The following is a 23,995-nucleotide window of genomic DNA, read 5'->3' as shown; positions in this document are numbered from 1 at the left end:
TGCTACAAAAGTGTCTGGAAATTGTAAGGTCTTTCCAATTGACATCTTGAAATTGTGATCTCTAAAATTTGGATCATTGTTCTGAGATAATTATTACATTTTTTTGTCTTTTAAATGTATCCCTTCCAGTTTAAGACTAAGATCTAAGTTTGGCTTTTTGCTGTCCTACTGACTGAAAGAGGGCATTTCATTTAAGTTTGTCTTGTTTGTTATTCTCGTTAACAGCATGAGAATGAATTATGAATAAAACTGTGACAATGACCATACACAATTCAAATGAACGTAGGCCTAACCCTTTCTCTGGCATAAGCTACCCGATATAAGTTTGACGTTGGAAGTTGACATCAGAGATCCAGCTTCGAGACACTTCTGTAGATCAAGTCAGCATAAAAACAAAAAACAGGGTGTGTTCAAATTGTTTTAAAATGTAGAAGAGAGAACACAATGTAGTTTATGTGTTTTAATCTGCTTTACTGTATCGCAACATATTTATTTTGTAATGTAAAATAGCATATAGGGACTGTCTACAAAGTACAAAACGAAGAGGAAAAAAAACACTCAATTGTTCCATCAATAATGCTTTACTTTTGAAAAAAAAGGCGATCAAACTGATGCCTAGACCAGATCTGGGAGGAAATATCCCAGGACACCAACCGTCGTCTCATATGCCGCGATGTTGTCAGGCATGCATACAAACACGTAGGGGCCATACAAACTACTGAGTACTATTTGAGTTGCTGCCATGAAATTTCAGCAAAATGGACTAGCCTGCTGCATCATTTTTTCACTTTAATTTTCATTGTGTCTTTGAATTCAGTCCTCTGTAGGGTGATAATTTTCATTTCCATCAAACGACCAAACACATTACCTAGTCCATATAAGAGAGTAGGCCTATAGATATCCAGCATGATATTTCCCCCATTGAGATCTGATGTGCTTTCAAAGTGTTCCTTTAATTTTTTTTTAGCAGTATGTGTGTGTGTGTAGGCTATGTATGTGTGTGTGTGTGTGTGTGTGTGTGTGTGTGTGTGTGTGTGTGTGTGTGTGTATATATATACATACTGTATATAGCAGCAATAATAAGACATTTCTGTCATAAGAACAGCAAATCAGCTGTGTTGTCATGGGAACATCCCAGGTGAAGATAGTGACAAAAGTCCATTCCAAACAGCTACATGCATAATAGCATGCAAGTGCCCCCATTGACATGTAATGTGTTTATTATATGTCTATGAGTGCCCCTCCCTACAAAGTCCCCACTAAGGGCTATGCCCTTGCTTTTGGAATTTGCCCTATATTTTCTCCATTGGTTCACTTGTCGAGTCATTCAAAGACATAATAAAATACATACATATGTATTTTATCAGGTCTCATTATCAGGTGCTCTTACAGTTTTTCTCAGTCACTTTGGTACATTTCTCGAATCATCCTTACAATTTGCAAAACTGTGTTCATTTCTCGAAATAGTTCGTACAAACAGCAAAACATATTGGATTACCTGCAAAAGCCTGAACTTGCTCAGAATTCTTTATGTATTTATGTCAATTAACATATCAGAGCCATCAGAATGACATCTCCTTGAGTCATTGTTCTTGAACAAGATAGTCAAAATGCTTAGCCATGTTGTCAGTATAACAGTAATGAATATTTCAGATGTAGCCTAAACTATGGCTATGGTTTTTATGACAGTGAACAAAAATGTCCTTGTGATAAATAAAAAAAGACAAGACTATATATACATGCACTGTATATATTCATGTGTATGTGTGATAGTGTGTCTGTATAACATTCATTTAGCCTACTATACTGTAAGTGTAAAGCAAGTGTAATATGCAACTGTAAGTGTAAAAATGCCACTGTAATATTAAGATTATAGCATGCACATTAGTGTGCAGTGCATATTGTTGAAATACATACCTGTTATATCTACAAAATGCTTGAATGATTGAGGAAAAGTTTTTCTCCAAACTTTCGGCTGCACATTTAGACCCATATAAGCCATTGTAGGTCATGATTGAGACCATAGTTCACAGTGGGGCCTCATAGAGTGGGCCTCATTTCAGCAGAAAATATGCCTACGCCCTTTGCCTTTTCTACCTCTTCCTCTGTTTTGCCTCCCTACCTTCTACCCCACATCCTTACTCTTCTTCTTCCCAGCTGTTGACCCTGTTCTTCCATTATCAGAAACTTAAACTCGTGTTGTACTCTGTCTATATATGCTTTCCAGATGAAGATTCATGACATGCATCTTTGAGCTGCTTTAGAGAACTGGTTGTGTCATTGGTTGATCTAATGCTTTACATTCCACTGAATACATTAGTGAAATTCAGGATTCATCTGCAAAATTCATCAATTCAGGACACATTTAAAAAAGTCTAATAGTCTAATGACATTATGATAACTAGGTCAACCATTTTGCATTTAATGACTTATGCGATGAACTAATGACTAGATGTTTTGAGGGGTGCGAGGTTTAATCAACAGAGAACCATATAATACATTTTGAGTAACATGACATTAGCAATTGATAATGTAGGAAATAGCAGACAATTGTACATAATCAATTGCCTGAATGTACTAAAGCATTTGCAATTTGTTCAGAAGAATGAGAAACTGCTTTTTTGATGTGCACAAGTAACAATGATGTGAAGATTGAACAGGTAGTTTTGAGAACTTCTGAGCTGAAACTTCACAGACACATTCAGGGGACACCTTAGACTTATATTACTTGTAAAGAAACAATCTAGGGCACCTTTAAAGTTTTCAACGTTCATCTGATCGTTTTAATGCGTTTTGCTTTCAAATTGTGACCTATAGCAACTGCTTCCTGAAAAATAACCAAAAAAAAAAAAAAAGGTTGAAATGACACAATAGCAAAAGAATCCAAGCAACAACACACTGCTTTGGAGCCGTTCTCGTGATTGCATGCTATACATAAAATCAAACAATTAGCCTATTTGATTAAAGCTAAATAAAACAACCTTATTATTACTACCTTACTGACAGCCGGATGAAGTAAAAACTCTTAAAACAACTACAATAGGATTGCAAACGCACAGGCTCCTCCTGTGAGATACTTTTATCTGTACACCATAAAGGGCAGCTACAGAGACGAGGCGTGTTCTCTCTTTGGCGAATCAGTGATGCTGACACGAAAGTGAAACTAAAAGTGAAACAACACTGGTTCGTTTGGGTTTGGTCACTGGATAAGGTTTTCCCAGAAATCGCCCGTTTAACGTCAACTCAGCTATAATCGATTTGGGCGGATACTGAAAAACAACCCTGCTGCTGTGGTGAAGACCTGTTCAGTGCATAAACGGTTCAGTGCGCTGTGAGAAGTAACGCGGAGGGAAAGAGAGAACATTGGTAACTTTCATCTCTTCATAAAGTATAAGACACGTTATAAATTTAGGGTCATGTAAGTGAACTTTCTTTTATTTATTTTGCATTTATTAAAAAATGAAATATTCAAAATCAAATTGCAAACTCTTATGAGAGATCAGTGCAGACATTTTATTAGGTTACTGTTAATTTCATGGTGTCCATTCAAGACTTTTATTTGTGCAAGTTACACATTTTATTTACAATGTGATTTTTATTGACGTGTTTTTATTTTTAATTATTTTGAAATCTGCGGCAGATAACGGTTCCTTTGAGGCAAAAATATTTTCCTTTAGGGGGCGCACGAGGGCTCGGAGTCGGAAAACCACATTCTGAGTGACTCGCATTTAGACCAATGCGAGATCAGACCTGAGGTCACACCTACTTAAATAAATGTAGATACTTTTTTATTTGAACACCATTTACCTGTTTTAATATATTATTGCTGATACTCAGTAGCCTATAGTATTATTAGTATTGTTAATAAACTTATAATATTGTCATATAATTGTAGGCCTATTATGATTTGTCAATGATGTCAAATGGCTTGATGAATGTGGGCAGTAATTGTTGCCACTAGTCATCTTAAACTTGATTTCTTGATAAATGTTTTATATTTTTAAGCCATGAACGATTACAACTGCATATCTGCATGTGATTTAATAAGACCTATAGTGCTATTATTATACAGGTGCTGGTCATTGTCATGATCACCAGTGTGAGTGCCCTTTCAGCCACTAGAGGGCACTCCATCCTGGACTCTGTTCACCCATTTCATGGACTACATTTCCATACACACTCCCTGGACTTATCACTATTCATCATTGCACTCAGCTGTTTTGTGTTTGTTCATTAGAGTCTGTCTATTTAATCTCAGTTGTTTCTGTCCTCAGTTGTGGTTTGTTGTATTGTTACGAGCACTTTTTGTTACCTCTGGCTTTCTGTTTTTTGTGGACTGTTTCATGTATTTTGACCCTTGCCTGTTCTCTGGATTTTGACCTTGGATTACCCTTTAATAAATGCTGCAACTGGATCCTACCATCTTGTTCTTGTGTGCACCGTGACAGAACAAACCACCACAATGCAAGGATCCAGCAGCGAGGGAGTCTGGTCCCCGGCCAAGGCACAGGGTGCTTGGGGCAGTCCCCAGGATTTGGCGGCGCTGCGGCAGAAGGGTATGAGGATACGGCCATTTATCCAGAGGTTCTGGTCACGGGCAGAGAAGTTTAGCCTCCCTGATGCGGTCCTCAAGGAGACTTGCAACGGCTGTCTGAACGACCCTCTACCGCAGTGGGAGATGGAGCTGGTGGGGAGGTTGAATTTTTGGAACTTTGCCAATTACCTATACCTACGTAAGAATAAGCCGATTCGGAGACCTCCTGTTCCCGCTCCAGCCCGTGTGTCTGCTCCAGAACCCTCTCCACCCTGTGTGTCCACTCCAAGATCCGCTCCAGCCAGTGAGTCTGCTCCAGCCAGTGAGTCCACTCCAGAGCCCGCTCCAGCCAGTGAGCCCGCTCCAGCCAGTGAGCCCGCTCCAGCCAGTGAGCCCGCTCCAGCCAGTGAGCCCGCTCCAGCCAGTGAGCCCGCTCCAGCCAGTGAGCCCACTCCAGAGCCCACTCCAGAGCCCACTCCAGAGCCCGCTCCAGCCAGTGTGTCCACTCCAAGGTCCGCTCCAGCCAGTGAGTCCGCTCCAGCCAGTGAGTCTGCTCCAGAGCCCGCTCCAGCCTGTGAATTCGCTCCAGAGTCTACAGAGGAGGTGGGCACAGGTTCAGTGCCTCACTCACGTAAAAGGAGGAAGAGGAGGAGGAAGGCTTCAGTCATCCTTCAAGGCCTGGGGGCCTTCCCGGAGTCCGCTCCAGCCTGTGAGCCTGCTCCAGGCAGTAAGTCCATTCCAGAGCCCACTCCAGTCAGGGAGTCCACTCCATCCAGTGAGTCCACTCCAGAGTCCACTCCATCCAGTGAGTCCACTCCAGAGTTCGCTCTAGCCAGTGAGTCCACTCCAGTCCCGCATGCTCTCCCTGTTAGTCCTATGATGGCCAAGAGGACTGTCTTCACTTTTTATGTTCTGGCGGTCTTGCGTGCCTGGAGGATGCACTCAGAACAGCCCGAGCCCGCTCCAGCCAGCGAGTCCACTCCAGAGGCCGCTCCAGCCAGTGACTCCGCTCCAGCCAGTGAGTCCACTCCAGAGCCCGCTCCAGCCAGTGAGTCCGCTCCTGCCAGTGAGTCCGCTCCAGAGCCCGCTCCAGCCAGTGAGTCCGCTCCAGCCAGTGAGTCCGCTCCAGAGCCCGCTCCAGCCAGTGAGCCCGCTCCAGTCAGTGAGTCCGCTCCAGAGCCCGCTCCAGTCAGTGAGTCCGCTCCAGCCAGTGAGTCCGCTCCAGAGCCCGCTCCAGCCAGTGAGTCCGCTCCAGCCAGTGAGTCCGCTCCAGCCAGTGAGTCCGCTCCAGCCAGTGAGTCCGCTCCAGCCAGTGAGTCCGCTCCAGCCAGTGAGTCCGCTCCAGCCAGTGAGTCCGCTCCAGCCAGTGAGTCCGCTCCAGCCAGTGAGTCCGCTCCAGCCAGTGAGTCCGCTCCAGCCAGTGAGTCCGCTCCAGCCAGTGAGTCCGCTCCAGCCAGTGAGTCCGCTCCAGCCAGTGAGTCCGCTCCAGCCAGTGAGTCCGCTCCAGCCAGTGAGTCCGCTCCAGCCAGTGAGTCCGCTCCAGCCAGTGAGTCCGCTCCAGCCAGTGAGTCCGCTCCAGCCAGTGAGTCCGCTCCAGCCAGTGAGTCCGCTCCAGCCCCGCATGCTTTCCCTGTCAGTCCTGCGATGGACTCAGGGCAGCCCGAGCCCACGGCCGTCCCAGAGCAGCCCCAGCCCCCTGATACGGCCATGGAGGCCACCACCGAGCTGCCCGCTCGCCCTGATACGGCCACGGAGGTCGTCACCGAGCTGCCCGCTCTCCCTGATATGGCCATGAAGCACCCTTGGCCTACTGCCCTGTCGCCATCCAAGCCTTCTGCCCTGCCGCCACCGCCCAGATCTTCTGTCCTGCCGCCATCATCCAAGCCTTCTGCCCTGCCGCCGCCGCCCAGGCTTTCTGCCCTGCCGCCACTGCCCAGGCCGTCTGAACCGTTGGAACCAGCCTGGTCAGTTCCTCCGGCACCACCCTGGCAATCAGCCAGGATTCCAGACCCGCTGGAACCAGCCTGGTCAGTTCCTCCGGCGCCACCCTGGCAATCAGCCAGGATTCCAGACCCTCTGGAACCAGCCTGGTCAGTTCCTCCGGCGCCACCCTGGCACTCAGCCAGGACTCCAGACCCGCTGGAACCAGCCTGGTCAGTTCCTCCAGCGCCACCCTGGCACTCAGCCAGGACTCCAGAAAAACTGGAACCAGCCTGGTCAGTTCCTCCAGCACCGCCCTGGCTATCAGTTGGGCACCCTGGATCTGGCCCACCATCCCTCCCCCTGATCCTCCTCCTGTCCACCTCCCTCCTGAGTTTTTTGTGTGTTTGTGTTTTGTCTGGTGGAGCGTCTGGTAGCCGCTCCTTTGAGGGGGGGTAATGTCATGATCACCAGTGTGAGTGCCCTTTCAGCCACTAGAGGGCACTCCATCCTGGACTCTGTTCACCCATTTCATGGACTACATTTCCATACACACTCCCTGGACTTATCACTATTCATCATTGCACTCAGCTGTTTTGTGTTTGTTCATTAGAGTCTGTCTATTTAATCTCAGTTGTTTCTGTCCTCAGTTGTGGTTTGTTGTATTGTTACGAGCACTTTCTGTTTTTTGTGGACTGTTTCATGTATTTTGACCCTTGCCTGTTCTCTGGATTTTGACCTTGGATTACCCTTTAATAAATGCTGCAACTGGATCCTACCATCTTGTTCTTGTGTGCACCGTGACAGTCATATAATTAGAATATTGTGGAAAAGTTCATTTTTTTTTATTGTAAATTATTTTTAAAAATGAAACTTTCATATATTCTAGATTCCCTACATGTAAAGTAAAACATTTCAGAAGTTTTTTTTTTTTTATTTTTTTTTTATTTTGATGATTAGAGTGTACAGCTCATGAAAGTCCAAAATCCAGTATCTCAAAATATTAGAATATTTCCTAAGATCAATCAAAAAATGGATTTTCAAAACAGAAAAGTTCAAGTTCTTTAAAGTATGTTCATTTGTGCACTCAATACTTGGTCGGCAGCACATATTACAGCAAATGACTTGCTCCTAGCACAAATTACAGCATCAGTGAAGTGTGGCATGGAAGTGATCAGCCTGTGGCACTGCTGAAGCACTATTGAGCCTTCAGATCATCTGTATATTGTTGGATCTACTGTTTCTCATCTTTCTCTTGAAAATATCCCATTCAGGGGTCAGGCATGTTGGCTGGCCAATAAAACACAGTAATATCATGGTCAGCAAACCACTTGGAAGTTGTTTTTGCACTGTGGGCAGGTGCTAAAGTCCTGCTGGAAAAGGAAATCAGTATCTCCTTATAGCTTGTCAGCAGATGGAAGCATAAAGTGCTCCAAAATCTCCTGGAAGATGGCTGCATTGACTTTGCACTTGATAAAACACAATGGACCAACAACAGCAGATGTCACGGCCCCCCAAATCATTACTAACTTCAGAAACTTCCCACTAGACTTCAAGCAGCTTGGATTCTGTGCCTCTCCAGTCTTCCTTCAGACTCTGGGACCATGATTTCAACATGAAATTCAAAATTTACTTTTATCTGAAAAGAGGACTTTCGACCACTGTTCACTGTCCAGTTCTTTTTCTCCTTAGCCCAGGTAAGATGCTTCTGATGTTGTTTCTTTTTCAGAAGTGGCTTGGTAGTCCTTTTCCTGAAGATGTCTGAGTGTGGTGACTCTTGATGCGCTGACTCCGGCTTCATTTGACTCATTGTGAAGCTCTCCCAAGTGTTTGAATAGGTTTCAGTTGACAGTATTCTCAAGCTTGTGGTCATTCCTGTTGTTTGTGCACCTTTGCCTACCCAATTTCTTCCTTCTTGTCTACTTTGCATTTAATATGCTTTGATACATCACTCTGTAAACAGCCACCACATTCAGTAATGACCATCTGTGACTTAATCTCTTTGTGGAGGCTGTCAATGATTGTCTCCTGGACCATTGCCAAGTCAGCAGTCTTCCCCATTAGTGTGGTTTCAAAGAACAAGAGATACCCAGAATTTATACTGTAGGGATGGTCATTTAATGAAACTCAAATGTAAATATTCTAATATTTTGAGATACTGGATTTTGGACTTTCATTAGCTGTACGCTCTAATCAACAAATTAAATGTTGAAATGTTTGAAATGTTTTACTTTACATGTAGGGATGAAAGTTTCATTTTTTTAAAATAATTTACAATAAAAAAATTAACTTTTTCACGATATTCTAATTATATGACCAGCACCTGTACATTCTTCACCTTAGCTGTGTTGAAAATCAAATACTCTAAGTCATTGATCTTTACCCCTTCTAATCAATATGTTATCATGCAAATAAACAAACTATTCTAATGAAATCATAACTCTTTTGAAATAATAAAGCATGCAAGTTTTAAGAACAGAATTAACTAGGTAAGAATCAGTAAGAAGAACAGGTCTCTGGTGTATGAATGACAATGACTTGCCAGTGAGCATTTCATACTATTTTTGTAAAGATAAAAATAAGGTTTTTAATGGCTAACACAGAATGTAAATAATACAATATATTTTGAGAGTCCATGAAGAATTCATTGTTTTGAAGTATGTTGCATCTGCAGGTTTTTACACATACTGCAAACAAATGATTATCTTTCCCCTTCCTGTTTCCTCTTCCAGCAAACAAGAAGATCTAGAGAGAGCCAGCATGTCTAATTCCAGACTAATGCCTTCGCCCATTTGTTTGGTGGAGAATGTGAACGGATCGCTCTGCGTCTGTAAGGGTGCCATTGAGTTCCTGAGTAGAATCAAGGAGCCGGTGGTTGTGGTGTCTGTGGTGGGACTCTACCGTACGGGGAAGTCCTACCTTATGAACCGCCTGGCAGGACAACAGTCAGGTGAGAGAACTGTCTAAACACGGCAACTTATTGTGTGAATATTAGCTACATCATGCTAATAATAATAATAAAACTGTAATTGTCTCAGGTTTTGCTCTCGGTAACACTATTGAGTCGAAAACCAAAGGCATCTGGATGTGGTGTGTCCCTCACCCCTATAAAGAAGGACACACTCTGGTGCTGCTGGACACAGAGGGACTCGGTGATGTGGACAAGGTGAGAACAAAGAGCTGTGGACTTATTAATATTGTTATATGGTGGATTCTTTGATTTTAAAGACACTGTGTTTCAGGGAGACTCTAAGAATGACGGCTGGATCTTCTGTCTGGCTGTTCTGCTCAGCAGCACTCTGGTGTACAACAGCCGCGGCACCATCGATAATGATGCAGTGGAGAAGCTGCAGTATCCTTTAACTTGCAACATAACTGTCACAGTTCATGTTTTTAGACAAAGCACACGACAAAGGAGAAGCCAATAAACAAACTTTTAATGAAAATGATAAGGATTACAGGAGAAAATCAACCATAAACACAAATCAGAACTTAAAATGACTAAGGGCAAAGACTAAGGGACTATATATACACAAGGCAAACAAAGGGAGAAACTAACAAGACACACCTGAAACAAGGACACTAATCAAATTAGAAACTGAAACAAAGGAATACATGTGACTAACAGAACAAAACCGACAGACATGTGACAGTAACTCACTTCTTTTCAAATATAGAAACAAACTTTTGAAAGATGCTGTTATTTCTCAATGTGCTGCAGCTATGTTAGTGAGCTCGCTGAAAAGATCAAGATTAGATCGGCAGAAGCAGCAGATGAAGAGGAAGAGGAGGATTCAAAATACGTGATTTTCTTCCCATCATTCATCTGGGTGGTTAGAGATTTCACCTTGGAACTAGTAATTGATGGAAAGAAAGTGACTGAGGACGAGTACCTTGAGTTTGCCCTCCAGCTGAAGAAAGGTATTTTAGATAGACATACTGTAAACATCACCAGTATGTGAATTGTAATTAATAGTCAGTAAATATTAAAAGCTCCAAAAAAAATAAAAAAATAAATAAAAATAATTGACACAATCTCTTTTGTAAAATGTGTTATTTTCTCCATTTAGGTGTAAATAAGAAAATCAGCGAGTACAACCTGCCCCGTCAATGCATCCGAACCTATTTCCCATCCCGGAACTGTTTTGTGTTCCCATCTCCAGCCTCGCCTAAAAACATGACACGCTTAGAAAGCTTGGAAGAACGGGACCTTGTACCAGATTTTCTGGAGGTTACAAATTGTTTTTGTGACCACATATTTCACAAGAGTTTTGTGAAAACACTGAAAGGAGGACACAAAGTTACTGGCAAATGTGAGTGTTTTACCCAATAATTTAATATTGGGTAATTTTAGTGTTCAGAGTGCGAACTTCTGACCCATATGCCTTAAGGCTTAAGCCTAGTCCCAGACTAAAAAGCATTATTGAGCTGTTTTAACTAAAGGCAACTTGCACTGAAATGTCTTAAAATATGTTAATGTCATTGTTTTGTTTGAAGATGCACATCAGTAATGTTTTTTCTAAGGCATGTTTATAAAAGTGACTTTAATGTCCTAATCGGTCCTAATTGAACTAAAGTCTTAATCTAAGCCCTGTCTGTGAAACCAGGTCTACTTTTAAAAAGGTAAGTATATTGATTTGTTTGTGTGTGTTGTTAGTGTTCGGGAATCTGGTGCAGATTTATGTGGATACAATCAGCAGTGGGAAGGTGCCCTGTCTGGACAATGCAGTGGTTACTCTGGCAAATCTGGAGAACCAGGCAGCTGTTCAAGAAGCTTTCAAAGTGTATCAGAGTGGGATGGAAGAGGTAATTTCATATATTTCGTTTTTGTATTTTTTTTGGTTTGTCATACATGTAATGTTAAATAAAAATATACATAAATATACATATACAGGTCACTTAACAGCAGGCAATAGTTTTAAGCATCATGTTATCCATTTAACATGATACTCAATAAATAAATAATGAAGTGCCTATGTACACTAAGTGCAAATAGCGTCCCTTGTTGGCAAATATTTACACTAGCTCCGCTTACCAATGTCTGGTTGGGCCACTCAAGTTTTAAAAAGGACAGAATTCAACGTTTTCAGTAGCGCAGAAGTAACAAATAGGTTCGCAGAGTTGGAAATAAAAATAATGTTCTAAAAATGGATATAAACTGCAAACAAGTGTTTAAAGGTGCCCTAGATTGTTTTTTTTTTTTCAAGATGTAATATAAGACCTAGGTGTCTCCTGAATGTGTCTGTGAAGTTTCAGCTCAAAATACCCCATAGATTTTTTTTTATTAATTTTTTTAACTGCCTATTTTGGGGCATCATTAACTATGCACTGATTTTTTCAGCACGGCCCCTTTAACAGATGCGTTCCCTCTGCCCCACGAGCTCTCGACTATAATACAGTGCATTTACAAAGTTCACGCAGCTAATATAACCCTCAAATGGATCTTTACAAGATGTTCGTCATGCATGCTGTATGCATGCTTTGAATTATGTGAGTAAAGTATTTATTTAGATGGTTACGTTTGATTCTGTGTGAGTTTGAGGCTATGCTATGTGGCTAACGTCTAATTCTACACTGTTGGAGAGATTTATAAAGAATGAAGTTGTGTTTATGAATTATACAGACTGCAAGACTTTCGTCTCCGTGAATACAGTAATAAAAGATGGTAAATTTAACTACTGTACATTTAACAGTACATTAGCAACATGCTAATGAAACATTTAGAAAGACAATTTACAAATATCATTAAAAATATCATGATATCATGGCTCATGTCCGTTATTATTGCTCCATCTGCCCTTTTCTTGCTGGTGTGATAGATTGAAATATGCATTTAAATTCATAATATGCAATTAAATTCATAAATTCAAAAACAGTAAAAATATTTTACCTATGATCTTGTGAATGTTTAAAACTTTATAGAATGTACATATGTAATTTGTTTATCATTTTGAGTTCATCTGTGATCTATTAGTTGGGCACATTTAAGGTGTGTGATCGATTGCTCTGGCCTGCTGGAACACTAGGGGGAGATCTCGCGGGTTTCTTCATTCTACATAAAGTTCACAGTGGGGAAACAACCACGAGATTTATGTTTGTTCATCTCCCTCTTTTCAGAGGTATAACATTTGGAGGCACCGCTGGGATATACTCTTCAGAGGGTGGTCGTCACTTACCTGGCAGACAACTTTTGATGCAGTACATCCCCTAAAACAACCCAGATCAACAGTGGAGTGGAAAGAGTTCCTGCAGTAAAGGCAAGAAAGACGTAAAGAACTGTAAACCTGAGGCCACAGAGATAATCAGGTGAAACAGATAAATTCACTCAGTCTCAATTAAGCCCCAACTCAGAGAAAAGATCCACTCTAGAGTCAAAATGGAGACAACAGTGCTAGAGGAAATGCAAGTTGAGATCATTGCCATGTTAAATCCCCTATCCAAAGACAAACTTCTCAGTGTTTGTGAGTTCCTGAACATATCAGATCAAGAGAAAGTCCCTTCTAAATCACGCATGTCTCTGATCTCTCACATCCTTCAACATCTTGAAGAGGACATAACAGAGCTAGAAGATGGTGGCATGTCTGTACTATTAAGCTTGAGAGATAAAATAGTAGAATTGAGTACAGTCGCTGAAAATGAGCCAACAGAGCAATGCAAAGTCGCAGAAAAAGATAGATTGCAAAAGGAGTTAGATGAACTGAAGTGTGCAATGAAACAAAAATTGAGTGAAATGCAACAATTGGACAGAACTGAGCACAGAACAAAGTAGTATTCAGCCTCAACCACAAATTGCTGCACACCTGCAACCCTTTGTGAATGTTCAGCATTTAAGCCCACCTTGGCGCAAAGAGTTCAAAATTTCTGGACAAATCGGTGAGCCAGGTCAAAAAGAGAAATTGACCTTTTCAAGTTTGGCTCACCAGATCGAGAACGGTCTGAGCAGAGGCTACCCAGAATGTGAGATTTGTGATGCAGTCATTCGTGCCATTTCCCCTGGCTTGCAGTTACGAAGCTATTTAGAAGGAAAGTCCAATCTGACTCTACCTACACTCAGACGAATTTTACGTTCTCACTTCCAAGAAAAAAATGCAACCGAACTTTATAAGCAACTTACTTCTGAATGCCAAGGGAACAAAGAAACACCTCAGAGTTTCCTAATGCGTGTTTTGGACCTGCGTCAGAAAACCTTGTTTGCATCCCAAGAAGTAGAATCAGGCCTAAAATATGATCCAGCGTTAGTTCAGAGCATGTTCTTACATACTGTACTCACCGGTCTCCAAAGTGACAGCATTAAAGTAGACATGCAGCCCCTCCTTCTTGACATGAAAACCACAGATGAGGCTCTGTTGGAGAAATTAAATATTGCTTGTGCTAATGAGGCAGAAAGACAAAAGAAAAAGAAAACCCATGTGCAGCACACCCCTACTGTTGTCCATTCAGTCAAGTCCAGTGATGAAACCACTGATAAGAAACCCAGTGTGACTTCAAGCGGACCAAAACCATCTTCCAGTGTGCTGTCAGAACTTAAAGAACTGAGAACTGATATAGCATCACTAAAAACACTCAGTGCTGAAATAGCTCACATTCGAGAATCATTGCAGCAACCAGCCTTTGCCTCACCACAATGCCCCATTCCTACACCGAGGACTTCTGACAGAGAAATTGTTCAGTGTCCAGTGCAACCATATTGGCCATCACCGGGTACCAACCAAACAAGAGTGAACACTCAATTTCAACCCCAATATATGCCTCGACAATATTATGCACCGACTACTCGTTCTCAAGCAAGAAAGTGCTTCAATTGTCAGCAGCAAAGAACAGAGGACCGTTGCATGCATTGCTTTAGATGTGGCAGTGGGGAGCACTTTCAAGCAGGATGCAGAATTCGTGGCATTAAGCCTTCAAGGGAGAGTCCTTTAAATGGAGAGCGGTTACTTCCGCGGGACAGGGAGTAACCAGATCCACTGACCAGTCCCCAAAATGTGCAGCCTGTGAAAGAACAGAGAAGATAATGAAGCAGTGTTCACAATGTAAAAAGGCACTGTATTGTTCTAAAAACTGCCAAACTCACCATTGGGTTGAACACAAGCAAACTTGTATCAACTCACTGAAACCAGTGTCAAACTCCTGCATGACCATGAGTGTTCACGCCCCCTACAGAATCAAAGTTAATCAGCATTCTCCTGTGACATCATTGGTAGGGAGGCAATGTCTTGTTGAATGTTACCTGCATGGCCAACAAATTCAAGCACTGTGGGACACTGGCTCTCAGGTATGTGTCATTGATGAACTGTGGAAACAGGAATACTTACCAGAAGTCCCATTGAGAGCTGTGTCCGATATCCTTGAGGCTCCAAATACGTTGAACCTTGTGGCTGCCAATGGCATTGATCTGCCCTATATTGGATATGTTGAAGTGACATTCAGATTATCATCACCGGCATCTCACCAAGCTGAACTTGTCATTCCTATGCTCGTAGCGAGGGGTCAAAATCTCTCACACCCTATCATAGGTTTCAATGTGATAGAACAAATTGTGAACTCCATTGAACAAGCACAACCAAACACTGTAAACAGTATGCTTGAGAGAACTGTGAAAGCTGCATTCCCCAGCTTAAAGAGGAGCAAAGTCCAGACATTTATCCAACTCTTGAGTGCAGAGAGCTCATGTGAATATACAGTAAAGACCACAAAAGTGCATGTTAACATTCCAAAACGTAGTACTGTACAGGTCTTATGCAGAGTGTACATGCAGCCAGTTAAAGAGGACAGCACACTCCTTTTTGAACCTGATGTGAACCCCCAATGGCCGGATGGGCTTGAATTCACAGAAAGTCTAGTGAGTCTAAAAAAGGGGGCTCCAACAAATATCACAATTGAGGTGTACAATGACACTGATCATGATGTAACTCTCATGGGCCAGACCCCAGTCGGTACATTACAGTTGGTCAAGAATGTCTTACCTGCTAGTATGTTTGAGGTGCCAGTAAACTCTACCTCTGTTGGGGTATGTCACATCCAGGCAGCGGATACTGATGAATGGGACCCGCCTGTCGATGTCAGCCACCTGAATAAACACCAGAGACAGGTAGTACAGCAAATGCTAAGAGAAGAGTGCCATTCATTTTCTAAGTCAGACAGCGACATTGGGTGCATCAAAAATTTGCAACTGAGCATCTCACTTAAAGATGATGAACCAGTCAATCGTACTTACATGTCTGTGCCAAAGCCTCTGTATCGTGAGATGAAAGAATACTTACATGACCTCATAGTACAAGGCTGGATTGAAAAATCAAACTCATCCTACTCTTCTCCAATCGTGTGCGTAAGAAAGAAAGATGGCAGCCTCCGTTTATGTATTGATTATCGGGACCTGAACAGAAAGACTCACCCAGATAGACAACCAATTCCGAGGGTGCAGGACATTATGGACAGCCTTGGTGGTAATTCCTGGTTTTCGTCATTAGATCAAGGGAAGGCCTACCACCAGGGGTTCATGTCAAAGGAGAGTAAACGCCTAACTGCTTTCGTGACACCATGGGGCCTATATGAATGGGTGCGTATCCCTTTCGGGCTGATGAATGGTCCCGCAGACTTCCAACGATGTATGGAAGAGTGTTTAGAAGGCTTGCGAGATGAGATCTGCATCCCATACCTCGACGACACCTTGGTGTTTAGTAAGACCTTTGAGAAACATGTCCAGGATGTAAGAAAAGTTCTGCAACAGCTTAGGCAACATGGCATCAAACTTAAGCCAAGTAAGTGTGAGCTTTTCAAATCTGAAGTCCGCTACCTGGGTAGAATAGTTTCTGCAGAGGGAAGTAAAGTCGATCCCGCAGACACAGAAGCTGTCAGATCCCTGAAAGACAAACAACCAAAGAATGTGGGTGAGCTGAGGAGAATTCTTGGTCTACTTGGCTACTACAGACAGTACATTAAAGATTTCTCTCGCATTGCTAGCCCTTTGTATGACCTGTTAAAAAGTACTCCAGAAGATAACGCTCACCTGAAAAATAACCAAAGACAATCAAAGACAAAATGCATGAAAACTGGTGTGCCATCGAGTAAGTCCATTACCTGGACGGAACAACAGCAGAGCACCCTTGAACAACTAATTGACTGTTTGCTCCAGCCCCCTGTATTGGCCTTCCCGGACTTTTCACAGTCTTTTATACTGCATACTGATGCGTCAGCTCAAGGCTTAGGTGCAGTATTATACCAGAAGCAAAATGAGAAACTTCGTGTGATTGCCTATGGGTCCCGTACTCTATCCGCTGCTGAGAAAAACTACCACTTGCACTCAGGCAAGCTTGAATTTCTTGCTTTGAAGTGGTCAATCACCGAAAAATTTCGTGATTACTTGTATTATGCTCCAACTTTCACTGTATATAGTGACAATAACCCCCTTACTTATGTCCTGTCAACTGCCAAATTGAATGCCACCGGTTGCAGGTGGGTTGCTGATTTGGCAGATTTCCACTTTACAATCAGATATCGCCCAGGCCGTGAAAATATTGATGCTGATACGCTGTCGCGACTGCCCCTTGACATAGGAACTATGATGAAAGAGTGTTCTGAGGAATTGTCATCTGATGTAATTGGTGCGACAATTCAAGCTGTAGAAGCTCAAGAGGGTCCCAGCATCCCATGGTCAGTCTCCACTAACTGTTCATCTATTGAAGCTTGTCCAGCAGTCCCGACAGTAACTCCATTGTCAATGACGGAGATCCAACAAGCACAAACTAATGACCAGGATATTAGTCCTGTATATGAATGCAAACTGTCTGGAACCAAACCTCAAGTAAAACACCTAAAAGATTACAGCCTCAAAACAAAATGCCTTTTTCGTGAGTGGGGAAAGCTTACCATTAATAAGGATGGTATCCTCTGCCGAACCACTTCCACACGTACACAGTTGGTCCTCCCTGAGAAATTTAAAGGAACAGTTGTGCGAGAGCTTCATGATGAAATGGGCCATCCAGGTACAGATCGCACTCTCTCACTCATCCGTGAACGTTTCTTTTGGCCATATATGCAGGCTGATATTGAGCATTATGTCACAAAAACATGCAGATGCCTGAAGCAGAAAAAGCCCTGTTATGAGACAAGAGCCCCATTGACAAACATTGTTACGACTCAGCCCTTTGAATTGATCTCAGTTGACTTTCTCCACTTAGACCGCTGCAAAGGAGGTTATGAGTATATACTTGTGGTAGTAGATCATTTCACCCGATTCGCCCAAGCATACGCCACTAGTTCCAAATCGGGTAAAACGGCTGCAGATCGTATCTTTAATGATTTTGCCTTAAAATTTGGCTTCCCGTCTCGCATCCATCATGATCAAGGTGGAGAGTTTGAGAATCAATTGTTTGAACAGCTCCAAAAATACTGTGGCATCACGGGCTCCAGAACGACCCCATATCATCCGCAAGGCAATGGCCAAGCCGAGGCGTTTTAACAGGACATTGTTACAAATGCTACGAACGCTCACAGAAAGTCAAAAATCTAACTGGAAAGACTCCTTGAATAAGCTACTGTATGCTTATAATTGTACCCGCTCAGAAGTCACAGGGTTTTCTCCTTTCTACCTTTTATATGGAAGGTCTCCAAGACTGCCGGTCGACATGTTGTTTGGCTTGAATTCAGAAATGCCTACCTGTAATCAGAAAGAATATGTGGAGAAATGGAAACACGGAATGGAAGAGGCATATAAAATCGCCAAAGAGTGTGCTCAAAAATCTGCTGACAGGAGCAAAAAGAGCTTTGACAGGAAGGTAAGGAGTACCACACTGCAGCCAGGTGATCGTGTTCTTGTAAAGAACTTAACACCCCGAGGGGCCCTGGTAAACTTCGTAATTTCTGGGAAGACAGTATCCATGTAGTCGTTCGGCAGATGGGTGGTGAGCTTCCAATTTATGAAGTAAAGCCAGAAAAGGGAAAGGGACGATCCAGAGTCCTCCATCGCAACTTATTAATGCCTTGTGACCACCTACCTCTTGAAACTGCTCTGCCTCAAAAGATCAGACCAAAACAGACATTGGAAAAGCCTCAAGTCAGCCATGTTGAATCTGAGGAAGAGAGTGAAGATGAATTAAATTTTCATTATATACCACCACAAGTACCTCAACCAAACAATGTTGTTGAACCTGAAAGTCTCAAACCACTACCTACCACAGAGTCTGATGAGCAGCCAAATGGGGTCATGGAACAAGTTCCTGCTTCAATGTCATCTGTGGAGAGTGACCAAGAGGATCAGGAGCCACCTGTGGAGACCGACAGTGCAGAACAAGAGTTGAACTTACCTGCTGATGAACAGGTTCCGGCTCCCATGTCATCCCCTGAAAGTGACCAAGAGGGTCAAAGAGAGGAAACCTACCAGCCACCTAGAAGGCAAAGATACCCACCAAGAGTACTTACCTATGGACGAACTTGGTACACCGACTTATGTCAGGCAACTAAATGGGATCTTGCAGACACCACAACAGAACTTACCGTATGTGTCTGCTCATGGACTGTCAACATGGTTGCCACCTGTTCAGCAATGTTGTTACCAGTTGCCTGTTGTGTATGGAGTCCACTAAGGAGGGACCACAAACTGTTAAATTTGCAATTGGCATTATAGACTGTTACAGTCTGGCCCCTTGAACTTATGGACTGTTCTGTTTTAGGAATATTGCCTTGAACATTCTTTGAACTTTTAAAGTTTGGGGAAATTTATGGACTGTTTTGTCTGAGGAATATTGCCTTGAACAGTCTTGGAAGTTTGAAATTTTGAGAAAACAATGGACTGTTTGCCTTATGGACTGTAGTCGTGAGAGGCTGTTGGACTCTTGAAATTCAAAGAAAATATGGACTGTTGTTTCTTATCACTTTGAAGTGTTGCACTTTGATACATGGACGGTTCTTTCTGATAAACTGTTGATTTGCTCCAGGAAGTGAACGAGTGAGTTTGGGACAATCTGTGGACTATTTAAATGTTGAACCGTTAAAAGAACTGTAGCACGAGAAAAAAAAAAAAAAAACACCAAAAGGACTGAAAGACTCTTGTGTTAAAAGAGAATGGTAATGTCGAGACGACATTTAATTTTGGAGGGGAGTGTGTGATAGATTGAAATATGCATTTAAATTCATAATATGCAATTAAATTCATAAATTCAAAAACAGTAAAAATATTTTACCTATGATCTTGTGAATGTTTAAAACTTTATAGAATGTACATATGTAATTTGTTTATCATTTTGAGTTCATCTGTGATCTATTAGTTGGGCACATTTAAGGTGTGTGATCGATTGCTCTGGCCTGCTGGAACACTAGGGGGAGATCTCGCGGGTTTCTTCATTCTACATAAAGTTCACAGTGGGGAAACAACCACGAGATTTATGTTTGTTCATCTCCCTCTTTCAAAAACAGTAAAAATATTTTACCTATGATCTTGTGAATGTTTAAAACTTTATAGAATGTACATATGTAATTTGTTTATCATTTTGAGTTCATCTGTGATCTATTAGTTGGGCACATTTAAGGTGTGTGATCGATTGCTCTGGCCTGCTGGAACACTAGGGGGAGATCTCGCGGGTTTCTTCATTCTACATAAAGTTCACAGTGGGGAAACAACCACGAGATTTATGTTTGTTCATCTCCCTCTTTTCAGAGGTATAACACTGGCTTACCTTGTCTGCACAGATCCAGACATTAATACTGCCTTTCCTTGTCTAATGCGTTGAATGGGCTGGCATTATGCAAATATTGGGGTCGTACATATTAATGATCCCGACTGTTACGTAACAGTCGGTGTTATGTTGAGATCCGAGTGTTTTCCGGAAGTCTTTTAAACAAATTAGATTTACATAAGAAGGAGGATACAATGGAGTTTGAAACTCACTGTATGTCATTTCCATGTACTAAACTCTTGTTATTCAACTATGCCGAGGTAAATTCAAATTCTGATTCTAGGGCACCTTTAATAAAATTAAGTGTTTATTGGGTAGGGTTATAGGAAGGTGTAGGGAGGGTTTTTATTCTCCAAATAAGCCAGCATCCATTTAATAACTTTAATAATTATAATCAATTACACTCTGTGATATTATTGTATCCTGTTAGTGTACAAAAATACTGCCAATCTGCCAATATAAAGTATAGATAGCATCTAATTACTAAGGTAATTTTTCTGCAAAAAACTGTTACTTTTACATGGTGTAAATAGAATCTGTCGCTATTTTCACCTAGTGTAAATAGCATATCACTAAGAGAATCCTGCTATTGTCACTTAAGCTGGGGACACACTTGACGATTGTAAGGCCAATTATGAATGTAAATGGATACTTATGACTGATCGTGCTCAAACGCATCCAGTCAGAGCCAGTTGTTCAGTTGGCGATTACAGTCGGTGTTCAACGTGTGTGTGTAAGCATTTAAATCTGCTTCAGTCACTGGAAACAATCACTGTGTGTTGAGCACAGTCTTAGAATGTTTTAGCTAGTCATTAAATGTTTGCCCGGATTTAGTGTAAATAGCATCTGTCGCTAAGAAAATAAGCCATTTTCACTTTAAAATAGCCACTACCAATAAATAAATTCTGCCTGTCAAATTCACAAAGTTATTCTTTTTTTTTTTTTTTTTAACTGAACAGTTTTAATTTAAGTACAATAATTGTTATAGCCATTTACTGACGAAGCATACTGTTCTTTTGCAGGTGAAGAACAAGTTTCCAGTAAGTGTGGATGATATTTCCTCAGAGCACCAGAAGTTCAGCAGTCTGGCCACCGCTGAGTTCATGAAACGCTCCTTTAAAGATGAAAAAGGAGAATACCTAACAAAACTGGTGGTGAGCTTCACATGCAGAATTTTGCGCACCTTCATAATAATGCAGCTATATTCTTAAATATGCAAAGGCTTGTTAATTTAATCATTATTCATTATTTTAAATGATATTCAGCTGAAGTATTTAAATATTGTCCTTGTGTCTGTAACAGAGGCCAGTTATTGAAAACTGTGTAGGAAAAACCTCACTCCCCTGATCTCAAGAGGCGCACTAGTGACTGACGCTAGAGACCGCTTTAGTGTCCTTGTAAGCTTGCCCCCCTCTCATGCAGGAGACGATGGTTTGAAGCCTGCTCAGAGCTGGGCGAGTAGGACCGGAGGGATGACGTGCAGGAAAATAATAGTCTTTTTATTTTATGGAAGTTGAAGGGGGGCATAGACAGTTATTTATTCCTTAAAGGATTAGTTCACTTTAATATGAAAATACCCCAAGCTTTACTCACCCTCAAGCCAACCTAGGTGTAAATGACTTTCTTCTTTCTGATGAACACAATGTGAGTTATAATAATAAATATCATGATGCATCCAAGCTTTATAATGGCAGTGAACGGAACCAATGAAAAGTACATCCATCCTTTATAAACGTATCCAACATGGCTCCGTGGGGGTTAATAAAGTCCTTCTGAAGCGAAGCGTTTGTGAAAGAAAAATATCCATATTTAACAAGTTATGAAGTAAAACCTCTAGCTTCCACCAGACCGCCTTACACTTAGGATGGCTTGAGGGTGAGCAAAACTTGGGGTAATTTTAATTTTAAAGTGAATCTATTGTTATATAACAGACTTTTTTCCAGTGTGTATATGTGATGTATGTGTCTGTGTTTGCATGTATGTTTAGGAAAACATAAATATTTGCTATGTAGAGCTGCTGAAAGAGAATGAGATGGCGTCAGAGAGAAAGTGCAGAGATCTGCTGAAGAATCTGTTCTCTGACATGAATAACCGGCTGCAGAATGGAGAGTAGTCAGTCTGGAGGATATGAACTCTACTGCAGAGACAGAGACGCCATCGTTGAGCAGTACCGCAGAGAACCCAACAAAGGTGTATCGGTGAGGACACGTTCTGTCTGTGTGTTTTTATGAAATGGTTCTTTGAGTACATGTAGGGTTATGAGTATTTCTATAAATGGGATCTAATACTACTATATATGTTTATGTGCAGGCTGAGGCTGTGCTGAATGAGTTTCTGAATGAGCGAGGAGCTGAAGCAAACAGCATCCTCTACACCGATACAAAACTTACTGAAAATGACAGAAAGATGCAAGGTAAATTTTTACCAATCTTATGAATATTTGTTGATCCTTAGGCTGTTTCATCTTGGAGCATTTGTAATTAAAAAAATTTAAATGAAATTGAAACTAAACCCAAATTCTTAGTCAACAGCATCTCTAAGGCATCTTGAAGTTTCTGGAGGTTTAGTATTAGCATCATGTTTCACACAATTTCTATTTTTTTTATCTTGACTGACAGAGGAGAAGGAGAAGAATGCTCTGCTGGAGCAGAAGTGTAAAGAGGAAGAGGAGAAACGCATTGAGAGTGAACGAATGAGGGTGGCAGAAAAAGAGCGGCAAGAGGATCACATGAGGCAGATGAAGGAGAAGTTCAAGCAGGAGATGGAGCAGCAGCAGCAGGAGATGGACAGAGCCATTGAGAGCAAGCTGAAGGAGCGGGAGGAGTTTCTAAACAAAGGCTTTAAGGAGAAAGCTGATCTTATGTATGAAGAGATAAACAATCTTAAAAAAGAAAATGAAGAGAGAGAGAAAAGTTCTGGTGGTTTTATGGAGAAATATGTAATGCCTATTATCAAAGTTGCGGCAGATGTCCTTCCTTCTATCCTTCAATACAAGGTGCTGATGAAAGGACTCAAAAAATATTAAATACCACTTCAATGCAAATCACTGTTGAATTACAAATTGATTGTTTAATAGCTATACTTATAAATCTCAATCATGTGTAGTTTTTTTTTTTAGTAAGATTATATTTAGTTATTGAGTAGAGTCCTAATTCACATTCTTACAGTGTACTGTACACAAAAAATATGTACCGTGCTGTTGCTGGTGATAGGAAAAGCATGTAGTAAGACATTAAAGTTTGCCTGTATTTAGTAGACCTTCATTTCACAGTTTGTTTGGATGTAATCATTGCATTCTTCAAACAATCTGTTACAATCATTAAATGCATCAGATTAAAATTCATTATTATTGAACTTTAATGTTCATAAATCTTGAAGCTGTTGTCATCACAAATCCTTTTCTATTTCCCAATTTGACTCCCGACCTCAGCTTTAGAGGCTGATGTAAACAACTTCACTCAATTTATTTTATTATGAGCAAGGTTCATAATAAAAAAAGTATTCAGAATACAAGAACTGGTCACGTGTAAAGTTTGAATCGCACCATCATGTCAAATTTCTAGGCCAATTGTGGGTTCTGTCAGGAATTTACAATTGGTTTTTAGAATAGCTGTATATATATGTGTAAAATAAGTGTCTGTGATGAACATTACTTGGAGAGACTGTTCCACAAAACTACAGTCAATTCTGAAGCCTTTTTTAATGCACCTTTTAAGTTGCTATATAATAACTTAAATGCTTGCCAAATTTGTCAAATTCATCTTTGTGGAAAGTGTCCTTATGTTTTTGGCTCAGATTAAACAGAACTTTGTATGATTCTAAATAAATTACTTAACTAATCTGCCATAATGTGTTGTTTTGTGCAAGACAC

The 23,995-nt window shown here is 41.4% G+C and overlaps 2 pseudogenes; both read left to right on the top strand.

Annotated features, from left to right (window-relative positions):
* Window positions 1–3,146: 3,146 nt before the first annotated feature.
* The window catches only part of LOC137003089 (guanylate-binding protein 1-like), a 59,520-nt pseudogene continuing 38,671 nt past the window's right edge, over window positions 3,147–23,995 (top strand).
* Window positions 3,285–23,161, top strand: LOC137002330 (guanylate-binding protein 1-like; annotated as a pseudogene).

This window comes from Chanodichthys erythropterus, chromosome 16 (assembly GCF_024489055.1).
Source record: "Chanodichthys erythropterus isolate Z2021 chromosome 16, ASM2448905v1, whole genome shotgun sequence".
Classification (NCBI taxonomy): Eukaryota; Metazoa; Chordata; class Actinopteri; order Cypriniformes; family Xenocyprididae; genus Chanodichthys; species Chanodichthys erythropterus.
This window is presented reverse-complemented; position numbering and strand designations above follow the sequence as displayed.